Consider the following 23,067-nt stretch of genomic DNA (forward strand, 5'->3'; position numbering starts at 1 on the left):
GCAGGTGAGAAGAGTCTCAGCAGGAGATGCCTGCAGGTTGGTGCAGACCGTGCCAGGTGGTGGGCTTTTCCTAAGGTTGTACACAAGTCTGTGTGAATCATGACTGTATTTATACCTTACAAGCAGTCAAAAATCACCAGATGGCTCTTTTTTGTTCATCACTGCTGATTGTAGTCTTCTTGGTCTGTCATGATTATATTCACTCTTCAATCTTCTCAGCTTCTAGAATATTCCTGGGTGGACTATTTATTAATGAAAATTTGAAAAGCTAGTTGGAAGCAAGAGAAAATGGTTTGAAATACATTTAAGTGAGGAATTCTGCAAAACTGTTCATACAGATTGTGCTGTAAATGTTTAAAGTAGAACATTAGCAGTTAAATGATGTTTTAATTTACAAGTTCTCTGGGGATGCCAATTTAAAATTACGGCCGTAATATATACATACATATATAGTGTGAAAAAAATGAGTGTGACTGTTAAAAATGGAATTTTGTGTGTTTGGTAGAGATTTGACAGTTTATCAGGTAGGAGTCCCCTGCTTCATGTTTCATATACATGAAACAAATTATAAAAATGATAAATCACATTTCTTTACAAAAAAGTGACTTATTTTCTTTAAAATTTGAACCTTTGTAGATCTTAAAATAATTCAATTGCAAAAATATGCATAAGGAACTTTGTCAAGTGCACATTTGTTGCGGTAGTTCTCAAGTGAGCTCAGTTTTCTGGACAGGAGAATTGTTGCTTCTTAAAGTTTATTCTGTTGATGATGATGTTGACCAGAGAGAATTCTTTAGCTCTCTGATGCCTCTCTATATTCTCAACATCAGAAAGTAGCCTGTTGCACTCCTTTTGTAAGTGGGACTTAACTCTTAGGATTATTGTTGAGAACCTTGGGAAAGGAAAAGAAAACTTGAGTAACAAAAGATGTAACTGATTTCATGCAGTAAAACTTATTTTTGTTGAAGTAATGTCCTTCTGAACTAAACTTTCAGTTTATTGTTTATTTTCAAATTATAATAATCTTGATTGTCTGGTTTCTCTGGCCACAGTCCATTAAGAGAAGTAATTAGAAAGAGCACATGACCTAACAAGTGGGCAGGGACACAGACAGCAGCAAGAAGTATCCTCAGATACCTCAGAAGACCTGGCAGATTGTGAAGACATCTTCGTGTTGGTGGCAATGTGTGGGTGTGTGGTCTTGATAATGTCTAGAAGAGAATAAAGCAGAGAGTCTCTCAGGAGGGAAGAGGATTCATGAACTTGCCAGTAGTTCCAACCCTGTTTCTGTGGAATCTTCCCTCATCTTTGGAATGAGGATTCTGCCCTTCCCAGCAGACGAAGTCTAGAAGGGCTTATCTTTAGGTATTGTGGTTACTTAATTGTAGAGATGCTCTTCTCAGGGAGATGGTCTTCAGGTTCAGTGTGATTCCAAGGACAATACTAGGACGTGAGCCAGGCTCTGGGTGCAGGATCTGGGGAAATTTAAAGTAAACGCTGGGCCACCAGCTTGTCACCCCTCTGTCTGAGTACTCCCATTGCAATAGTTAGATGGTAATCTCCAGGAAAAGCTAAAGAAAAAAAAAATACGAAAACAAGCCTTGACAAATACTTTGTGATGCTGGTCAAGTTTAAGAGCTTTTAGTGTTGAGACTTTGAAATAAGAAGCCCTGTGAGGTGCGGGTCTGCCAGTAGATGAGCGAGAGTATGTGTGCACTTGGACCTGTGCAGGAACGTCTCCTCCAGGGGGTGGAACCCCTGACCAGAGGTTGGTTGTCAGTCTTGTTTTGGGAGACTTTCATCCAGCAGCATAATTACCTCCTCTTATCATTTGTGAGCCATCCCTGCCTCAGAAAATGGACACACACACACATGAAAAAATACCAGAAAGTGACTGGTGGTGGTTGTTGATAGTAACCGGTGTAGTAAAAGTGTGTGTTAGTTGCTCAGTTGTGTCCAGCTCTTTGCAACCCCATGGGCTGTAGCCTGCGTCTGCCCATGGAATTTTCCAGGCAAGAATATCAGAGTGAGTATCCATTCTTTTCTCCAAAGGATCTTCTGGACCCAGGGATCAAACCCAGGTCTCCTGCATTGCAGGCAGATTCTTTACCATCTGAGCCACCAGGGGAGCCCCCCCAGTAATTAACATTTTCTTAAATTAGCTGATCGTTTTGGAAGTTATTGAGTGTTTACATATGTCACTTACTGATTTTTTTAGCAAGGGAAAGTTTACTGTGAAAACTGGCCTGGGAACCAGTAGCATTTCAAGGAAACAGTGGCTCTTCTTCAGTAAGATTGATTCAAGGACTGATTGCCAGGAAGTGGGACATTTGAGAACCCTGCATGCTGGTATGTCAAGTGGTTCAAGAATTCAAATCTTGACAACTCTTAATTAACAGTGAGGTAGGTATTCTCCTTGAAAAGATTAGTGTTTGTAGGACTCACATGTCACTGTGGCTTTTTGTTTCTGTTTGTATCCTGTTCCAGCCACTGACTGCTTTGTCTTCCAGGCCTCTCCCTTCCCTGAGTTCCTGCTCCACCTCCTGATGTTGCCTCTGAGGCAGAGCCCTTCCTTTGTGCGTGTGTGTCCTCTCCTCACAGGTGTTAGTCTCAAAGGAGCCCTGCCTGTGCCGTGCACACAGTAGGTGCTCAGTAACCACTTGCCTCACAGGGCTCTGAGCTTCCAAAAATGGTAATTGTCTGGATTCCAGAAGCCTTAGTCATGACAGAGACGGGGCACTGAGTGGACTGAGGCTGCCAACAGGGAGGAGAATTTAGTCAAGGGCATAGATAAGAGTCTCACGTTTTCTGTGTCTCTGGTCATTGGTCCAGTGAGTGGTTATTTCCTCTGGTGTGGCTAGGCTTCCATTTGGCACACCCGGGGCCCAGCTCCTACAGGCCTTGTAGCCACACTTGCTTGTCTGCTGCCTCCCTGTGAGGGGATCCCCTGAGGTGGGGCTAAACATGCTGGAGGGCGTGGGGACAGGAGGGTCCAGGGACCATGGTGCGTGGGCACCAAGACAGGAGGGACAGACACCATGAGCCGCTTCACTGGCAGAGTCGTGAGCTCATCTTGTTTAGGGGATTTCTCCTGCTGGAACTTTCCCCAAAGGACAAACTGAAATCTTGGCTTTTGGGCTGCTGCTGGAACTTTGTATAGGATTTGCTGTTGTTACTATGAAGGTGCCAGTTATCCTGGCCATGTCAGAGCATCTGGGGCTCTGGCACAGTGGCACTTTTTTGGGGCTAATATGTTTCCTCCTGAATTAAAAAGTCTCTGGCTGATGCTGTAGGGGAGGAAAAGTGATTTTCCCTCTACCCTTCTGAGTTCTTAACTGAGACTCCTATGATGAAGACAGATTAACAAGAGAAAAACATAAGTTTATTAGCATTCATATCTCAAGTAGAAATAAGGGGTACCCTGGGGGAAATGAGTGACTCCTGAGGTGGCTTAGAATTCACACATGAAAACCACGCTAACAGGCGAAGGGAAGGTAGGGAGTCACTCTTAGGGCAGAGGAAGAAATTTTAGGGAAGGTGAGGGGCTTGGGAGGATGGGTAGAGCATGCCAGTTTGTGACAGAGTCTGTCTCTGTGTGGGGCCACTTCTAGGCTCCTCTCCTGTGACAAGAGTCAGTCTTCCTGGTGGTGAAGCTGCTGGGGAGGAGACTTGTGATACTAAGTTCCTATGGAGACCCTGTGTTCTGGCAGATGAGGGGGTTCAGGCAGAGCTCCCTCTGCACCTGCTGCCCTTCGGGTGCCTTCCGCTCAAGATAGTCAGTGCACCAAGCAGCACCGAAGCCGGCATGTCCTGACCTCCTGCAGCCTTGTGTGTTCTGCTGCCCTCCTTGCTGAGCACCTTGTGTAGGAAGCACAGAACGTGCTCTTCTGGCTCTTGCTTCTGAAGTTCCCCCATAAACACCAGGCCATCTAGGCTAGGCTGCTTTCCCAGTTGCTTGTCATCTCCAGCATCTGGTGCTTCAGACCAGACACATCACTGCCTGAGATCTTCTGATCAGCATAAAATATGATCAGTGCTATCGCACCCAGTCGATTATAATTCTAGAGAAGAGGAAAAATTTTACTTAGCTGGTGTGAGCTCATAGATACAAATGTGTAATTCCCATTTAACTTTAAAAATCTTTAAAGTCTCTTTCAGACTCTGTTGGAAATCCTAGGTTTTGTTCAGTGCTTTACTCTCCTTACCAAGGAGGAAGTTGAAGAGATAAGTAACCTCCTCAGGGTCTCAGTGAATGCTCCTGGATAGCTGAGTCTTCTCCTGGCAAAGCTGGGGCTTATTCTGGTTCTTTCCTTCACCTCAGTAACAAGACAACCTCGAAGGGGAGTGAGTTACCCAGCTGGAACTGTTAAATCGGTCAAGTGGGTTATCTGATGTTTGTCATTATTTTGTTCCAGTGTTGCCTCAGTTAACTTAGAAAAATAATATTTCCCAGAGACAAAGTTAGGGCTTTCCTACCTTGGCATAGCAGTGGAATTCTTTGTGCTGAAGTGCTTTCTGTAGAGTGACCGTTTGTTGATAGAGGAATATCCCAGAGTTTCAGAGCTGGGAGAGACTTAACCATCTTCATGCCATACAGGTAACTATCTGGCAAATCATTGATCTCTGAAATGTTAGCTTATGCTTACCTGTGTCAGTGACACACCTTAAGGTATCAGGTTCACATTGAGGAAGAGTGACTTCCTTGACCATGGCGGTCTGACAGAGCCTGGCCATGCCTTGACCCTTGACCCTTGCTTGGGCCCAGCCAGGCTTGTTCCTGCCCTTGCCCCTTGTCTGAAGCTCTGGGTGTTTTGTCTTTAAATTTCATCAGCTCAAGAGTTGTCTTGAGGACTTAATCTGAAGTGATAACTCCAGGCACCATCCTCTTAACCCTAGCAATTACCAGTATTGATCTTTTATTGTTTCTATTTCCTCCTCCTCCCTGGCTCCTTCCTTCCTCTAGAACAGTGACACTCTGAGAGCTGTCCTCTGTCCTGTAATAGTGACAGATTCGTAGGGTCATCTGATAAACAAGGATGAGTGACACAGTCATTTCTTAGTAAAGAACTATTTTCCAGAATTCTGTGTGTGAGCTCAAGCTTTATTTGTATTAAGGCTGCCCTATTTTTGCTGGTTTATAAGTAACCAAATTATGAATTGAGGACTTTGAAATGCATGTGTGTCTATGTGTGTGTTATAGTGTCAGTGTATCTAAAAGGAATACTCACTTCTGGAATAGTGTAAATGATGGAAGGTGGAAAAAAAAACTGTTTAATAGGGCAAAACCCCCCAAGAAAACGGCCTTATAAACCCTCTGCAAAGGTTATCTAGAGTAAACACTGAAAACAAATGTTTTCATGAAAAGCCAAACCAAATAGTGAGAACTTGTTGGAATTATGTGTAAATAAAAAGCAGTACCAAGAATCTTTGTGTAAAGGGTCATTTCATAGAACACCAGTAATTTACCCCAGCTCCCCTCTGCTAATGAAGATCTTTCACCCAAATGTTGACAGATGACAGGGGCCTTACTGTGACCCATCTCCTGGTCACTCATGTCCTACTGATGCATTTGCTGCAAGGGCCAATTCTGAACTCTAGTCACCCCCATCTCCCACCCTCTCTGTGTCCTGTCCACGGCCGTGTGCCCTGGGTAGAGGGGCTTAGAGCCTCCCCAGATTTTTTTATGCTAGGAGGGCTATGATGGTTCACCTCTTTAAATTAATATAGATCAAGAGTAATACAGAGTCATGCAGATGAGTACTGTCTGTAATATGGTAGTTTACAAGCACAAAATTGTATCTTTCTTTACACGTATTTCTGAATAATAGATTGTCAGATTTGGGGGTAAATTCTTAGTGTTGTATGAAGCATAACAGATTAAATTATGCAGATGGCTCACGCCTTCTCATTTCAAGTAACAATAAGGAAGGTACAGGGTTTTGTGTTGGCTCTGTAACCTGGTAATTTTCTCTGAGCCCATTTCTTGGTAGAGAGAACGAAGGGAGTTTTTCTTGTCCTGTTTGCTATTGTTAGGGAGCCCCAGCATCTGGCCCAAGTTCTCAAGTGTGATTTGGTTTTTTTTATATTTAATATTTTGTAATAGTATGTCTTAGAACAACATGGATTATCTTTACAATTTATAGAAAATTGTATGAGGAAAAGAGTAAACCAAGACCTACCTTAATCTCAAGCATTAGGCTCCTCAGAGACATCATTTTGCTGACTAAGGTCCGTCTAGTCAAGGCTATGGTTTTTCCAGTAGTCATGTATGGATGTGAGGGTTGGACTGTGAAGAAGGCTGAGAGCTGACGAATTGATGCTTTTGAACTGTGTTGTTGGAGAAGACTCTTGAGAGTCCCTTGGACTGCAAGGAGATCCAACCAGTCCATTCTGAAGATCAGCCCTGGGATTTCTTTGGAAGGAATGATGCTAAAGCTGAAACTCCAGTACTTTGGCCACCTCATGCGAAGAGTTGACTCATTGGAAAAGACTTTGATGCTGGGAGGGATTGGGGGCAGGAGAAGAAGGGGACGACAGAGGATGAGATGGCTGGATGGCATCACGGACTCGATGGACGTGAGTCTGAGTGAACTCCAGGAGTTGGTGATGGACAGGGAGGCCTGGCGTGCTGCGATTCATGGGGTCGCAAAGAGTCGGACACGACTGAGCGACTGAACTGAACTGAACTGAAGCACTTCTGTTACTTCAGTCCTGGTGTGTAATCCAGCTGTGCTGACAATGGTGCCGGCCCTGGGTCACCCCCGGGGATGGAATGCTGCCCGGGAGCATTTGCTCTCCCTGCCTCAGGCTGCTTGCTCGTGCGTTCTCTCTCTCTCTCTCTCTCTCTCTCTCTCTCTCTCTCTCTCTCTCTCTCGTTCCCTTTTCATCTCTGTCTCTCTCCCTGTCTCCTCAGCTCTCTAACTCTCTGTCTTTCTTTATATCTCTGCCTCTCCCTCTTCACCTCTCCATCTCCCTCTCTGCCCGTCTCTCTCCATCTCTTTTAGTAGACTCTCTCTGTCCCCTTTCCACTATGGCATGGGACCAGACTCTGACACATCCCAGCTGTCCCTTCTTAACACTTGGCTGGAAACCTAGAGGGAAAGAGCCCAGTTACTACAGAAATACAGGGAATTTTATGTGGACTACTTTTATATCTTGTTTTTCACTTTTAAGTACAAAAGGCAAGTGTCAAAACAAAGTCACTGTTATTTATGCTTGCATCGTCTGAATCTGGAGCCTTCCGTTAGAGCTCCGGTGGCCGCAAGTGCCTTACACTGAGCCTTCTGGTTTTCTTGGTGACAGTCCTTCCAAACGTTTAGAAGTTCCACAGGATTCACTGAGGAAACAATAGTATGGTCTCTGATAAAAATTTTAGATCCTGTTTAACAACAGTTTTTCAGATTGTCCATGGGCAAGTCCTTGGTTTAATAAATATTTACTGCTGGTTGCTGGAAATTTAATGGAGAGAAGGCACAGCTGGTGTACTGAGAGGCAGGTGGAGGGCTGGTATGTGTGATGGCATGTGTGGGCTACAGGGGGAACAACCAGTCTTGATGGAGTGAGCAGCCAAATATAATGGTTAGAGTTTGGAGAATTTCCACACAGATGTGTGTGTATCTGTGCATCAGTTCAGTTCAGTCGATCAGTCGTGTACAACTCTTTGCAACCCCATGGACTGCAGCACGCCAGGCTTCCCTGTCCATCATCAGCTCCCGGAGCTTGCTCAAACTCACATCCATCGAGTTGGTAATGCCATCCAGCCATCTCATCCTCTATTGTCCCCTTCTCCTCCTGCCTTCAGTCTTTCCCAGCATCAGGGTCTTTTCCAGTTTGTCAGTTCTTCGCATCAGGTGGCTAAAGTATTGAAGCTTCAGCTTCAACATCAGTCCTTCCAATGAAGGACTGATTTCCTTTAGGATGGACTGGCTTGATCTCCTTGCTGTCCAGGGGACTCTCAGAGAGTCTTCTCCAGCACCACAGTTCCAAGGCATCAGTCCTTCTGTGCTCAGCTTTCTTTATGGTCCAACTCTCACATCCGTACGTGACTACTGGAAAAACCATAGCTTTGACTGTACAGACCATTGTGGGCAAAGTGATGTCTCTGCTTTTTAATATGCTGTCTAGGCTGGTCATAGCTTTTCTTCCAAGGAGCAAGCGTCTTTTCATTTCATGGCTGCAGTCACCATCTGCTGTGATTTTGGAGCCCAATAAAGTCAAGTCTGTTACTGTTTCCATTGTTTCCCCATCTGTTTGCTATGAAGTGATGGGATCAGATGCCATGATCTTAGTTTTCTGAATGTTGAGCTTTAAGCCAGCTTTATCATTCTTCTCTTTCACTTTCATCAAGAGGCTCTTTAATTCCTCTTCACTTTCTGTCATAAGGGTGGTGTCATCTGCATATCTGAGGTTATTGATATTTCTCCTGGCAATCTTGATTGTAGCTTGTGCTTCATCCAGCCCAGTATTTTGCATGATGTACTCTGCATATAAGTTAAATAAACAGTGACAACATACAGCCTTGATGTACTCCTTTCCCAATTTGGAACCAGTCTGTTGTTCCATGTCTGGTTCTAACTGTTGCTTCTTGACCTGCCTACAGATCTCTCAGGAGGCAGGTCAGGTGGTCTGGTATTCCCATCTATTGAAGAATTTTCCACAGTTCGTTGTGATCCACACAATCAATGCTTTAGTGTAGTCAGTGAAGCAGAAGTAGATGTTTTTCTGAGATTCTTTTCTTTTTCCTATGATCCATTGGGTGCTGGCAGTTTGATCTGGGTAGCGGTGCATACCTACCCATGTAGGATCATATGGTGTACTTTGCACACTGCTTTTTTTTTTCGCTTAACATTATATTGTGAATGTTTTATCATGTTTTAAAATATCCTATGGAAAAAAATCTGGCAAGCTTTGAGGTACTAAGAGGAGTGTAGTGTTCCTAGTATGAAGGGAGCTCAATGGGTGATTCTGGATGAGACTAGAAGGATGGGCAGGGGCCAGTCACACAGAGCCTGGAGCCTGTGTGTATCAGTTAATGTGGCTGTGTGTCAGATTACCTTCAGACAACCAGTATTCATTGTCACACCGTTTCTGCAGGTCATAGGTTCATAGCAGCCTTGCTACACTGGTGGTTCTGGCTGTGGTCCTCTTGTTGTGGTCCCAGTGCTGACCAGGTTGTGCTTATCTGAAGGCTTGCCTGGGGCTGGATATCCTATTTCCAGGATGGTACCCTCACAGGGCTGTTGGTGGTAGGCCTCAGGGCCTCATCCCTGGCCTTTCCCAACTGTGGGGCGGCTGGCTTCCCCAGAGCCAGGATGTGAGAGAGCACTGGTCTGTCATGATGTGGGAGGCACTATGCAAGAGTGAGCTCCAGGAGTGGGTCCTGGGGCCTTCCTGCATCTGGCTCCTCTGCTGTGTAGGACTTCGGGCATTTTCTTAAAGTGGAGCCTTGGAAGGATTTTAAATGGGGAGTTGATATAATCTGACTACAACATAGAGAATGAAAGGGAAAATGGACAGGTATTTGGGTGCTGATTGCAAAAATCAGATAAGGATGCTTCTCAGGGAGAGGAAGGAAGGTGCTGTGACTGGGCCAGGCCTTGTGTGAGCTTTTGGGGTGGGTCACAGGATTTGTTTCTTATCTTGGTTGTGGTTAGAAGGTTCACTTTAAAATAATTCATTAGGGCATAGATTGGTTTGGGGTAAGTAAAGTCAAGTCGCTCAGTCGTGTCTGACTCTTTGTGGGTCCCATGGACTGTAGCCTATCAGGCTCCTCTATCCATGGGATTTTCCTGGCAAGAGCGCTGGAGTGGATTGCCATTTCCTTCTCCAGGGGATCTTCCCGACCCAGGAATTGAACCTGGGTCTCCTGCATTGCAGGCAGATGCTTTACCATCTGAGCCACCAGGGAAGCCCTGGTTTGGGGTGGTTTTCTATAATTGTTTGATGTTACAATAAAAAGTGGACTTTTAATAAAGTGGGAGTGGGGGCTTGGGTGGGGCCTGTCCCAGAGACCCTGGCAGGAGACAGGATGTCCTGAAGGGGAGTTGCAGCTGTGGACTTGCGGGAGGGCCAGATCGGCACGAGAGGAGGGCCATCGGGTGGGCAGATTCGTCTGTTTACCTGGTGGCAGGGCAGCAGGGCGTTGGGGAGACTCCCAGGTGTGCTCTGGGTGCCAGCTGGATGGCGGTGTCACTTCTGAGATAGTTTTCTGGGGCACAAGGTTGACATTAGCCTGAGCAGGCTGAGTGTGTTCAAGTTCCTGAAGATCATCCATGGAGATGGGCAGTGGTTGGTTGGCTGTAGGGACCTTCTTCGCAGGGAGAGTCTGGTTGGGTTGAGGACATGCATGAGGCTTGAGCTGGGGGAGAAGGAAGTGGCAGGTTGGGGCAGAGCCTGAGCAGCAGTCTGGAGTAAAAAGGGCCGGGTGGGAGTGGGGGATGCTGACTGCAAAGCTGAGGCACTATTGCCTTCCGGAGTCTGACGCTTTCCTCAGAGGCCTATTCTGAGTGAGCTCCCTTCACGTCAAGGTGGTGGAGTTTGACAGTGTGATTGATAGCTTCTAGGAAGAGTGATGGGGAGGCCATGAAAGTGACTGCATGACTTGTTGGCATCTTACTTTTATGTTTGTTTCTTTAATTATTTTGCATTTCTGATAAAATAGTTGGATTTTGAAAGTGCAACAGAAAAACTAAGAATAAGAAAGAATGTGGAATAGGCTCAACTGGATGCATCTCAGTGAGGGGGTAATGTGAGCAGCAATGAAATATTGATGTAAACATAAACTAAAATTTGAGTATCATGTGGGGAAAGAGGCCATGGTTTACCTTTAGTGGGCATGCATTTCTGCATTCATTATCCTTATTTTCTTTGTTGAATTTGCTCTAGTTGATTACAGGTCATTATTTTGAAAAATATGCAAAAAACCCAAGGTAAATATATTAAATGCAATCCTGGAAATATTTGTCTACAATCTCTTTGTGACATTTCTGTACCTTGATCTCCATGTTTTAAGTAGGAAGCCCAGAGCATGTGTCTTTAATGCATAAGAAGGGCCATCTGCCTGTGTGATACAGCATAAGAACGTGTGTGGACATCATTCCCAGTCGCCATCGTGGGTGTCCAGGCACAATGAGGTGTCTGGGCACGAGGTCAGCACTGTCCCATCACAGCCCTGCCAGGATGTTGTGTCCTGGTTTTAAGGCCTAAAGTAGTTGTCCAGGTTTTCCAGTTAGGAAAGGATGAAATTGCTATGTCCCAGGGGTCTCCAGCCCTCCCAGTTCCTGTCTGTCCTGGGGCTGTCATGTCATTTGTACTTCCCCTCCACTGTCATTCCACTGTGCCCAGTTTTCAGAAATCACCTAGGCACTTTGCTCTTGGTTCTTGCTCTGACTGGCCTTCTGGAGGCACACGCTTCTCAGGGAAAACCTCTCTGCCAACTGTCAGTCCACGGCGGTCTCTCCTCAAAGTTGTGCTTCCTTTTTTTGGGTGGAAAGGGTCTAGTCTGCACACTGAGAGCCCTGGTTCTGCACCATTTCTAACAGCACATCCTCTGTTCCCTTGCCCGGTGGGGAAGCAGGAGGAGGAAGGATGCACAGGGCCTCATCCCCTTCTGTTTCTCAAGACCTCAGGGCAATGGCAAGGGAAACCCACGTTGCCACTCCCCTGAACCCCTGGAATGTCACCTTGAGGTGGCAGGAAGTATGTAAGTTATTCAGTAGTAACTTACAATCTCCCCTAACAGTGGTGTGTTTTATATAGATGACATTAGAATGTGGTAATTCATTATCTGATCAGACCAAAATTTAAACAAAAAGCAGGTCTCACTGTAGATGTTACTTCCTCCAAGAAACAGTGCTTATCTACTGCAAGTGGAAGTGACTGCTTCCTCCTCTTCCTAGAGTTCTTCCTAAGTAACCTTTTAAAGGTTCTCTTTGGTTCTGTGTTGTATTGTAGTTATAAGTGTGTGTATGTGTATAATTTTTTGTGTGTACTATCTTTTTCTTGAAGGTATGAACCAAATCTTACTCTTCAATTCTGCAGCATTGGGTGCAAATACTTGAGACACTTGTTCAATGAATGAATGGACAAATGAAAAATACAGGTAGTGACTTGAAATTTTATGTGAATTCTGAATCATCATGCCATCCTTAAAATTTTGAACTCAAACTTCTGCAGTGTTCTGTGTAAGCTGGATTTCGAAAGCTGACAAACCTAGTGTATTAAAAAGCAAAGATATTACTTTGCCGACAAAGGTCCATAGTGTCACACTAAGACACACCCTCCTTCCCTAGGCCCCAGATCCCTCACAGACGTGCCACAGCTGCTTCCACCTGAGAACACCCACACATGGAAATTAGAGGAAGGTCCTTTCCCTCCTAAAAGCAAGAAAGCTTTCGAGAAGGTTAACGGAGGGAAGGGGACAGAGGAAAGAGCTGGTACCTGGGCAGGGAGGTGGAAGCTGAGGGAGCTGGAAGCGATGGTGGGTGTGAGTCAGGGGCCTGAGTTGCCTTTCTTCCCTGTTAACAAATGTCCCGAGGATGTTTGATTATCTGTTGTGATTATCCCAGATGCTAAAGATATTAAAAAAATATATAGACAAGTGGAGGGGCCTTGGAATTTGAGGGGCTTAGAAGTTCAGGTTTCTGCTAACCCTTAGTGTGGGAGTGGAATGGGGATGCTCTGCAGATCCTTGTCTCACTTGAGATGAAGTCTGTGCAGATCGGATGGTGTAACGGCTCTGATTATCTTATGTGGGAAGAGGGCCAACATCTGTAGCTTCAGTGTATGGGATGGTAGTGCTCAATAGAACTCTGTACAGTGATGGGAATGTGTTTCTAAGTTGTCCGCGCATGGTGCTGAGCACCTGAAATGCAGTTAGTGCAGATGAGGAAGCGAACTTTTAATGTCATGGACTTTGAGCCCTGCGAGGCCAGCAGGGCTCTGGAAGGGAGGCCGGTGCTGGATAAGGTTGCAGTGTTGAGTGTGTATGTGGCTCCTGCTCTTAAAGGCAGGTGTTCTTGTTGTGTCTGCCTGTCTGTGGCTGTGCTAGTGATCTGTCTCACAGATGCTTTGTTTTGTGGTGAAGATCTGCACCTGAGGAGTGGGAGGGAGGACAGTGAGAAAGGGAACATCCCATCGTGGGGTCAGGCCCCTCAGGGTCTTCTGGGAGAGTCTTGGTGTTTGATAGCAAGCTGCCTGCACTGCCTCTTGCTTGGTGGTCCTGGGTGATGTCTGAGTGTCTTAGCGTTTCCCTTTCATGTGCCACATTTCCTGTCTGCTAGCATAGACAGTTCAGTTTTAATTGTGGGGCCTTTATCCATGCATGTGTGTGTCATGCTTTCCAACAGGGTGACTTGCTCTTGGGGAGAGTCTAACAACTATTAGTGCCCCTCTCAGCGTGTTAAGTGGGTAGTTTATCTAGTTGTTCAAAGTTCCTCAGAGTGGGGGTGATTAGCACAGAGTTTAAGAACACGTGTAGGGAGTTGTGAATCAGTGATGAAAAACCTTTGTGTACACACACACACACACACACACACAAACACACGTGTGCATACGTAAATGATTGATTTAACTTTGCAAAAAGGTGGATTTTTAATTAGAGGATTGATGAAACCATTGCTTATGGTGTTTCCTGATGGATTTCTTATTTTCCATCAAGTAATAAGTACAGTTGAATGGTTTTCATTTCTGACTCTATAATTTACATTCCTTTTCCCCCATTCCCATCTGGGTGGAAACTAGAGAGATGAACCATAAGGATTGTTTGTTTCTAATCCTCAATCATTTTTTCCTTACTCACATTTTTTTGAGTGAGTTGAGCTGCCCTGTATTTCCTTCTGCCTGTACTCTGGTCTCAGAGGTGTGTTATATTTGCATCATGCTTTAAATGTATACACAGTGGCCTAATCTGCTACGTTTCTTCAAAGTTAAGCACAACATTTCAATTAAAATGTCACATACAACTCAGCTCCCAGCCAAGCTGTGCAGGTGTGGCTGATCCAGGGTCTGAGGGTTCTGGAGGACACCTCCACCTTTGCCGTCCTGAGAACCCCCTCAAACATCCACCAACTGCCTGTTCTCTGGGTGTGTTCTGGAAGCGCAGCACCCTCCAGTGTGCTCACCGGTGGGCCTCAGAGCCTGGATGCTTCAGGTAACAGCGCTTTGGAAGTTGAGCACAACTGTCTTTCCCCCTCTCATCCTGCTCCCCTGTTGGGGGCACGGACTGGCACGTGTGGATTGGAGAAGACGTGCTGGAGGGGATGCCGGTGTGTGCGGGCATGGGAGTGGGGAGAAGTGGCCTTGGGTGTCGTGACAGGCAGCAGCACGTATGAGAGCACTCTGTAAGCCACAGTCACACTCTCACCCTACAAGGAGTGCGTTTGAAGGGGGAACGAGCAGTCCAGACCCAGGGAGCTGCAGAAGCAGAGCAGGGAGTGGAGGTGTGGTTGCAAGTGGGGAAATGAGCCCTGAAATCCCTGCACAAGTGAGGGGCGTGTCAGTGTGTGGTTTTGTTTATGTCATAAATGTGTATTTATGTATGTCATGTACATGTATATACACATGTGAAGTGAAGTGAAGTCTCTCAGTCGTGTCCGACTCTTTACATCCCCATGGACTGTAGCCTATCAGGCTCCTCCGTCCATGGGATTTTCCAGGCAAAAGCGCTGGAGTAGATTGCCATTTCCTTCTCCAGGGGATCTTCCCGACCCAGGAATCAAACCCGGGTCTCCCGCATTGCAGGCAGATGCTTTACCATCTGAGCCGCCAGGGAAGAGAGAGATATATATACACATACATGCGCATAATCTCTCTCTTTGAAAAATATTTTGGGGATTCTGTTGGGAGAGTATATTCATCAGTTCTGTGGATCTGAGTTTTCAGTTATAAAACGGTAAAAACAGTAATTCCTCTTAATCAGATTAAACTGTGTATGGAAGTGCTTGGGGGCTCTTAGTGTCAGCTTGTGGGCTGAAACTACTCACTGCCCCGGCAGTGGGGGGAAAAAAAAATAGGTGGAAATCTTTGACCTTAAATTAGGCAATGGTTTCTCAAGATACGTCACCTAAGAAAAAAATAAATTGGACTTTTATCAAAACTTAAAATGTGTGCGTTTCAAATGACGTCAAGAAAGTGAAAAGACAACCCACAGAGTCGAAGAAATTATTTGCAAGTTATATATCTGTTAAGGGTCTGATATTCAGAATACATAGAGCTCTTACAACTGAGCAATAAGAAAACTAACCCAATTTAGAAATGGGCAAAGGATTTGAATAGACATTCTCCAAACAAGATACACAGTTGGTTTAAAAAGTACGTGAAAACATGTGCAATATAATGTGTCATTATAGAAATGCAGTTTAAAACTACTATGAAATACCTCTTCATACCCACTAGGATGGCTGTAATCAAAGTATTGGACAATGACAAATGATGAAAGGGATGTGGAGAAATTGTAATTCTCATACACTGCCGATGGGATATAGATGCTTTGGAAAAGTTTGGCAGTTTCTCAAAAAGTTAAACAGAATTATCATTTGTTGCTGTTGTTTAGTCACTAAGTTGTGTCTGACTCTTTTGCAACCCCATGGACTGTAGCCTACCTGGCTTCTCTGTCCATGGAATTCTCCAGGCAAGAATACTGGAATGGGTTGCCATTTCCTCCCACCCAGGGATCGAATCTGCATCTGCACTGGCAGGTGGATTCTTACCTCTGAGTCATGAGGGAAGACAACAGGGAAGAATTACCATATGACCCAGCAATTCCACTCTTAGGTGTATAAGCTCAAGAAAAGGAAAAACATATGTCCACACAAAAGCAAGAAGGTTCACAGAACCATTATTCATAATAGTGGAGAAGTAGAAATGACCCAGATGCCTACCAGCTGATGAATGGATGAAACTAGATATGCTGTATTCGTGTGATGAAATAGCATTCAGCCTTGAGAAGGGATGAACCTTGGAAACATGCTTGGTGAAAGACAGACAGGAAAGGTCATGTAATGTGTAATCCCATATATTAAAGATCCAGAACTCCTGGTAAATCTGTGGAGACAAAGTAGATGAGTGTTGCCAGGGACTGGGGGAGGGAGGAATGAGAAGTGACTGTTGGGGGCTATAGGGTTTCTTTTGGGAGTGGTAATCAGCATTCTGGAATTAGTGGTGAGAGCTATACGACCTTGTGAGTATACTAAAACTTACTGAATTTTACACTTTAAAAGAGATTTTGTGGTTTGTAGACTGTATTTCAGTTTAAAAAGAAACTCAGAACTTATTTGGCTGGTATTGCTCTCTTAGAATGTTGAGGATGCTGCATTTAATGTGTGTAATCATGTAACTAATGCTAAGATTCATCGGCCTTGCTCCATCTTCATAGGATCTTAAATTGTATATGTGAGCGTATTAGACACAGTTCTGTTTCATAACCCGTATTCTTAGTTTCTGTATTACATAGCAACCTAACTGCTCTTCTTCCTACAGAGAAAGAGTGGACACGTAGGTGTTACCTGAGTGCTATGCAAAAGAAAGTTTCTTTTGTCCAGATGGCCCTTAGTTTGATAGTGCGGCAAGAAATGCAATCATAGTTAGTTTCATCTCCATGGCAAAAAAAGTTTGGCACATTTAATCCTTGCAGGTCTTTTCCTGCAAGGTTACTGTCAGGGTTGCCCATGTCCATACCCATAGAAATAGGTAACAGGACTTGCACAGCTGCTTTCCTGGAAAGGTGCATAGATCTGGCAAAGGTTCACAGGACAGGCATGTGTGAGTCCTAACTCGAGAGAGACTCCTAGATATTTTTCCCCTCTAAGTGAATTTTCGGAGAGGGCAATGGCACCCCACTCCAGTACTCATGTTGCCTGGAAAATCCCATGGACGGAGGAGCCTGGTGGGCTGCAGTCCATGGGGTCACTAAGAGTCAGACACGACTGAGTAACTTCACTTTCACTTTTCACGTTCATGCATTGGAGAAGGAAATGGCAACCCACTCAAGTGTTCTTGCCTGGAGAATCCCAGGGACGGGGAGCCCGGTGGGCTGCCGTCTATGGGGTCGCACAGAGTCGGACACGACTGAAGCGACTTAGCAGCAAGTGAATTTTTATTTCTGCCAATGCAGGATATGTGAGTTTGATCCCTAGGTGGGGAAGATCCCCTAGAGGAGGCCATGGCAGTCCACTCCAGTATTCTTGCCTGGGGAATACCATGGACCATGGAGCCTGGCGGACTACAGTCCATGAGGTCACAAAGAGTTGGACACTACTGAAGCAACTTAGCACACAGTTTATTTACAGTGTTGTGTTGCTTCCTGCTGTATAGCACAGTGAATCAGTTGTAGTTACATCCACTCTTTTTTAGATTCTTTTCCCATATAGGTCTTTGAGTACTGATTAAAGTTCCCTCTGCTGTACAGTAGGTCCTGACTAGTTACCTATTTTATATAGTACTGTGCTTATCTGTTTCATTGACTATGCTAAAGCCTTTGACTGTGTGGATTGTAACAAACTGTGGAAAGCTCTTACAGAGATGGGGAATACCACACCATCTTCCCTGTCTCCTGAGAAACCTGTATGCTGGTCAAGAAGCAATAGTTAGAATGCTGTATGGAATAACGATCTTCCCTGGTGACTCAGACTGTAAAGAATCTGCCTGCAATTTGGGAGACCTGGGTTTGATCCCTGGGTTGGGAAGATCCCCTGGAGGAGGGCATGGCAGCCCACTCCACTGTTCTTGTCTGGAGAATCCCCATGGATAGAGGAGCCTGGCGGGCTGCAGTCCACGGAGTTGCATAGAGTTGGACACAACTGAGTGACAAAGCACAGCACAGCAGATGGAACAACTGATTGGTTCAGGATTGAGAAAAGAGTATGACAGGGCTATCTGTCATTACCCTGTTATTTAACCTATATGCTGAGCACATCATGAGAAATTCCGAGCTGGATGAGTTGTAAGCTGGAATCAAGATGAGTGGGAAAAACATCAACTTTAGATATGTGGATGACACCACTCTAATGGCAGAAAATGAAGAGGAACTAAAGAAGTTCTTAATGAGGGTGAAGGAGGAGAGTGAAAAAGCTGGCTTAAAACCAGATATTAAAAAAAAACTAAGGTCAAGGCATCTGGCCCCATTACTTCATGGCAAATAGAAGGGGAAAAGGTGGAGATAGTGACAGATTTCCTCTTCTTGGGCTCTAAAATCACTGCAGATGGTGACTGCAGCCATGTTATCAGAAGATGATTACTTCTTGGCATGAAAACCTTGACAAATCTAGACAGTGTGTTTAAAAGCAGAGACATTTCTCTGCTGGCAGAAGTTCATATAATCAAGGCTATGGTCTTCCCAGTGGTCACATATGGTTGTGAGAGATGGACCTTAAAGAAGGCAGAGCACTAAAGAATTGATGCCTTCGAACTGTGGTGCTGGAGAAGACTCCTGAGAGTTCTTTGGACAGCAAGGAGATCGAACCAGTCAATATTAAAGGAAATCAACCCTGAATACTCATTGGAAGGACTCATGTTGAAGCTCCAGTATTTTGGTCACCTGATGTGAACAGCCGACTCATTGGAATAGTCCCTAATACTGGGAAAGATTGAAGACAGAAGGAGAAGAGGGCGTCAGAGGATGAGATGACTGGATGGCATCACTGATGCAATGGACATGAACTTGAGCAAACTTTGGGAGACAGTGAGGGACAGGGCGCCTGGTGTGCTGCAGTCCACGGGGTCACAAGGAGTTGGATACGACTGGGCAACTGAACAGGAAGAAGTATATATATGTCAATCCCAGTCTCCCCATTTATTCCTTTCCACTTTGCCCCAGGTAACCGTGTTTGTTTTTTGCATCTTTAACTCTATTTCTGTTTTGTAAATAAGTTCATTTGTACCTTTTTTTTTTTTTGGTTCCACACATAAATATTACTGTGGTATTTGTCCTTCTCTGACTGACTGTACTAAGTCAGTATGACAATTTGTAGGTCCATCCATATTGCTACAAATGGCATTCTTTCTTTCCTTTTTTTTTTTTTGGTCTTAACGGCTTGAGCTGTGGGCAGGATGGTTACAGCCCTTCATTAGGTGTTCCTTGTATCTGAGCATTTAGCCACCATTGCTGTGCAAGCATGCATGTGACCGTCCCTGCCAGGATTGGCACCTGGCACATACTGAGTTCACATCACTGCCCTGTGCTTGCTGGGCCCCCGCGGACTGGGCTGGGTGGGCGGCAGCATCTGATGTTCAAGGGTGAGGAGGTTTCTTATGCCTGCTTGCTCTGTCCTTTTGCACACTGGCCAGGGCAGGCCTTCTGAGCACTCTGCTGGGCCAGAGCTTGGCTTGTGCACCTGCACACCCTTGAGACTTGCCCACCCACTTCAGCCTGGGGACTGTATGGAGGAGGAAGGCGGCGTGTTGACATCATGGAGCTAGAGCCAGTTCTAGAGGTTTCCAAACCTGGCTGAGATCAGAGCCAGCTGAGGGACTTTTGATAGGCTATATTTATGGCTCTCTCTATAATCTTTATTTCTAGGACACCTGTGCTTTTCACAGATGCTCTCCAGTTCTTCCTCCTCTAGCCTGAGAGAGCCAAGGTAATCACTGATCTGTCTTCTAAAGCAAATGTCATGTTGGACAGGTTGGTGAGAAAACCCAGGTTAGGGTGGACCCAGCAGTTGAGAATATGATTTTCAGGAGAACAGTGTCCCTGGGTTTCCTTTCTGTCACCTGGAAAGATTTCTTCTGCTGGCGTGAGGACATAAGGTTGCTTTCAAGAGTTCACAAATTGGTGTGAACTTATTTTTTGACTTACCTGTATATGTCCCTTCAGATCATTCACCTGCAGTGTTCATGTAAATTAGCACGTTAGTGAATGATAGTTTCTGTAATTTTATTAGGCAGATTCTTGGTGAAGCTTTGCTTAAAGAATAGCTTCTTCCTGTAAACCCTTTTATTGTTGGCACAGATTTTCTTTCTGAGGATTTTGCAGCACTGAGAATTGTTTTTTCTTTTTTGGAGACAAGGGCGCATCCTAATGATTGTAAAATGTTTAACTGTGAAACTCACAACATTTTAAAAATAGCTTGTAGAAAAATGCTGATTAAAAAAAATGATCAGTATTTTGTTATCTGTGCTATTGAGGGGACAGAATTAGAATACATATTCCTAGCTAGGTCATTTAAAAGTGTCAAAGTGTCAGTTACTTGGCTTTGAAGCATTTTTACTACTTTTTAATTGCTTTTAATTAAAAATATTAAGGTTACTCTGCATATCCTGAGCCTGAATTGTCAGTAATGGGTAGTTTGGGAATGCTGGGTATATGATTTCTGAAATACTAAGGTGATCCAGGTGGTTGATCATGCTGTTGAGTTACCTCCTGAGAATGCTGTCCAATTCTGAGGGTTACTTTTTCCAGTATAAGAAGTAGGAACCCAGAGGAATCAGCCTTCTTTCTAGACTGTGCTCCTCGGGGAGGGTGAGGGAATGTTTGCTCAGGAGTGCAGCGCTCTAGGCACTGCATTGTGTGATACAGTTCTGAAGATAGGCCTCAGTGTCAAAATCATTGTAATCTGGTAAAAGCTGGGAGGTTACATAATTTGCCTGATGTCACATAGATAAGAAGTGGCAGAAGTGGAATTTGAATCCAGGGCTAATTGTGGTTCCAGAACTTAGAAGCAAGGTTGGGCTGGAAATGTTGACTTGGCAGAGCAGAGACAGCATGGAGTGGGAGAGGAGGAGGATGTAGGCACAACTTGCGCTGTGTTTTCACAGGAGTTTCGGAGGACGAGGTATTCAGGGAGCAGAGGACTGGGAGGGCCAGGCCTGACAGGTGTGGTGAGGGCTGCAGATGCCCACGGTATTTGCTTTAAACATCCCTCTTCTCTAGGACCATTTCGCTGGAGCGGTGCGGCTAGTGCCGCCTCACAGGTGAAGGCGTGTGTCTTGTGGGAAGTCAGCCCACTGCCCTGGAGGTCCGCCAGCATCCTTCCAGGCCAGCTGCCCCTGAGGTCATGGAACCAGAAGGCTCACAGACTGGACTCACATGCCTGTCACAGTTTATTAAGTCGATTTAGGACACACATCAAGAAAGCAAGGGGGAGAAGTGGGATAATTCATACACATGCTAGGTTAGGGCATAGCCAGGCAGGGTGCTACTCTGCTTGGATCCCAGGTTGTCTTATTTTTAGGCCTTTCTCTGAGCAACTGAGGTTCCAGCAGGGCCCTCGTGCCTGGCCACAGATGTTTGCCAATTAGCCTAGTGAATAGCCATGGGTTTATTGGTGCTTCTTGGGCAGAGATCATGTGGGGCCAGGATGGTTGTCAGTGGTGGCAGCTGACTGAGGCCTCATGAATATTCAGCGAGTATGCTAGATAGTCATCCTTACTATTTCATATCCAGGGGCCTTGGGACATTAGCATCTGCTGGTGCTTCCTCTCTGAGCATAGCTGTCACCATCTTTTTACCACGGATTTGTCATGTAACTTTTTACAGTTGTATTTTAAACTTAAAAGATCTTACTTGTTTCTTACACCACAGTGTGGAGGTTACAGGATGCATAAAGTTGGAGATAGTAGTTTAGGTTACTTTTTATCTTTAATTAAAAATTTTTGTTGTGGTAATATTTACATAACTTAAGTTTTTACCATTTCCATCATTTTAAAATGTACAGTTCATTGGCATTACCTGCATTCACAGTACTGGGCTGCTGTCATCACCATCATTTATAGAACTTCTTTATCTTCCCAAACTGGAGCTCTGTCTTTGGTAAACCCCAACTTCCTTGCCCGCCCAAGCCCCTGTCCACCACCACGGATTAGTCATTAGTAACTTTAAGAGAAGGGCTGGGGGAGACTGTCTTTAGGGCTGAGGATTGTTAGATCATCTTCTCCTGTTTCCATGGGAGATGTAGGGGAGCAGGGTCATGTGACCATAAATCCCCACAGCCTCAAGGTTTGTTTCCCTGCGTGAACCAGACACATGTCCTCAAACACAGATAATCATGGCGGGGGAGAGGGGTGATGCTGTCATGGTAAGAATTCTGAACTTGCTCTCTTTCCAGGTTTCCTTTGCTAGTATGTGAGTTTGGTGACTAACATCTAATGTTTCAGGGAGACTTGAGAGTGTGGACGTTCGCCGTCGATTCTAAAGCACACGCGTCACTTGTGGGATGTGTATTGGGTTCTCAGTTTGCCTGTTAGTGTTCTCATGGTGATGTGTGTGTTTGATCTGCAGTTTCCTGCTCAGACAGACACTGTGGAATGAAGGGACTCAGTGATGGGCCAGGGCTGTCTCCAGCCTGGGGTTGTCTCCAGGGTGCCTGTGGGTCACGGATTTCAGTGTTTTGGGGTTTTGTGATGTGCTTTACATTGTGGGTAGCTTTGAAATTATGTATTTTGCATACTAAGGGTCTGCCTTATCCTGTAAATAATCTTGCTGCTTTTCAAAACTCTTGGTTCCTTTAAAAACCAAAACAGCTCTCTCAAAATATGAATGGGATTTTTGTTAAGAATTAGTTTTAAAAATGGTCGGCTATTCAGTAAATTGATTGGGATGATTAGTTCAATATTTGGGCACAATTAAATTTTCTTTTTTTTTAATCTAATCAAAACACAGAAGACATCAAGTGCCTGGACCAGGAAGGACTTCCAGATAATATCAGTGACTTTTTAATACAAGATTACAGAGATTTGTTTAAAAGAAACTTTAAAAAACTTCTGCATTTCCAAATCCAAACAAAATAAATTTAAAAATAATCAAATTAAGTGAGGGATTAAAGGACTAATATGATTACTATATCAAGGACTTATTCCAGTTGGTAAGAAAAACACCTTAAGACTAAAAGGTAGATGGGCAGAGATGAATGAGCAGGTACTTCACAACTGAGGTGATACAGAAGACGAACAAACATCTGGAAAGAACTTTTTTCTTACTAGTTTCACAAAGGTTTAAATTAACATATGCTCTTTTTCCATCTCTAATCAGCAAATTTTTCAAAATCACATTATGGTGCTTGCATTGATACAGTCATTGGTAAAAGTGTTAACAGGTAGGTTTTTTTGAAACAATTCTGTAAATCAGAAACTTAC

At 44.7% G+C, this 23,067-nt stretch overlaps 1 protein-coding gene and 1 non-coding gene across 8 annotated transcripts in view; one reads left to right on the forward strand and one right to left on the reverse strand.

Moving 5' to 3' along the window:
• DIP2C (disco interacting protein 2 homolog C) overlaps positions 1-23,067 on the forward strand; it is a 308,047-nt gene that overhangs the window by 115,453 nt on the left and 169,527 nt on the right. The gene's annotated exons all lie outside the window — the stretch shown is intronic.
• On the reverse strand, positions 9,836-9,907 carry TRNAC-GCA (transfer RNA cysteine (anticodon GCA)). The gene has a single exon. It is a non-coding gene; the product is annotated as a tRNA-Cys (tRNA).

This window comes from Ovis canadensis, chromosome 13, assembly GCF_042477335.2.
Source record: "Ovis canadensis isolate MfBH-ARS-UI-01 breed Bighorn chromosome 13, ARS-UI_OviCan_v2, whole genome shotgun sequence".
In the NCBI taxonomy this organism is placed as follows: Eukaryota; Metazoa; Chordata; class Mammalia; order Artiodactyla; family Bovidae; genus Ovis; species Ovis canadensis.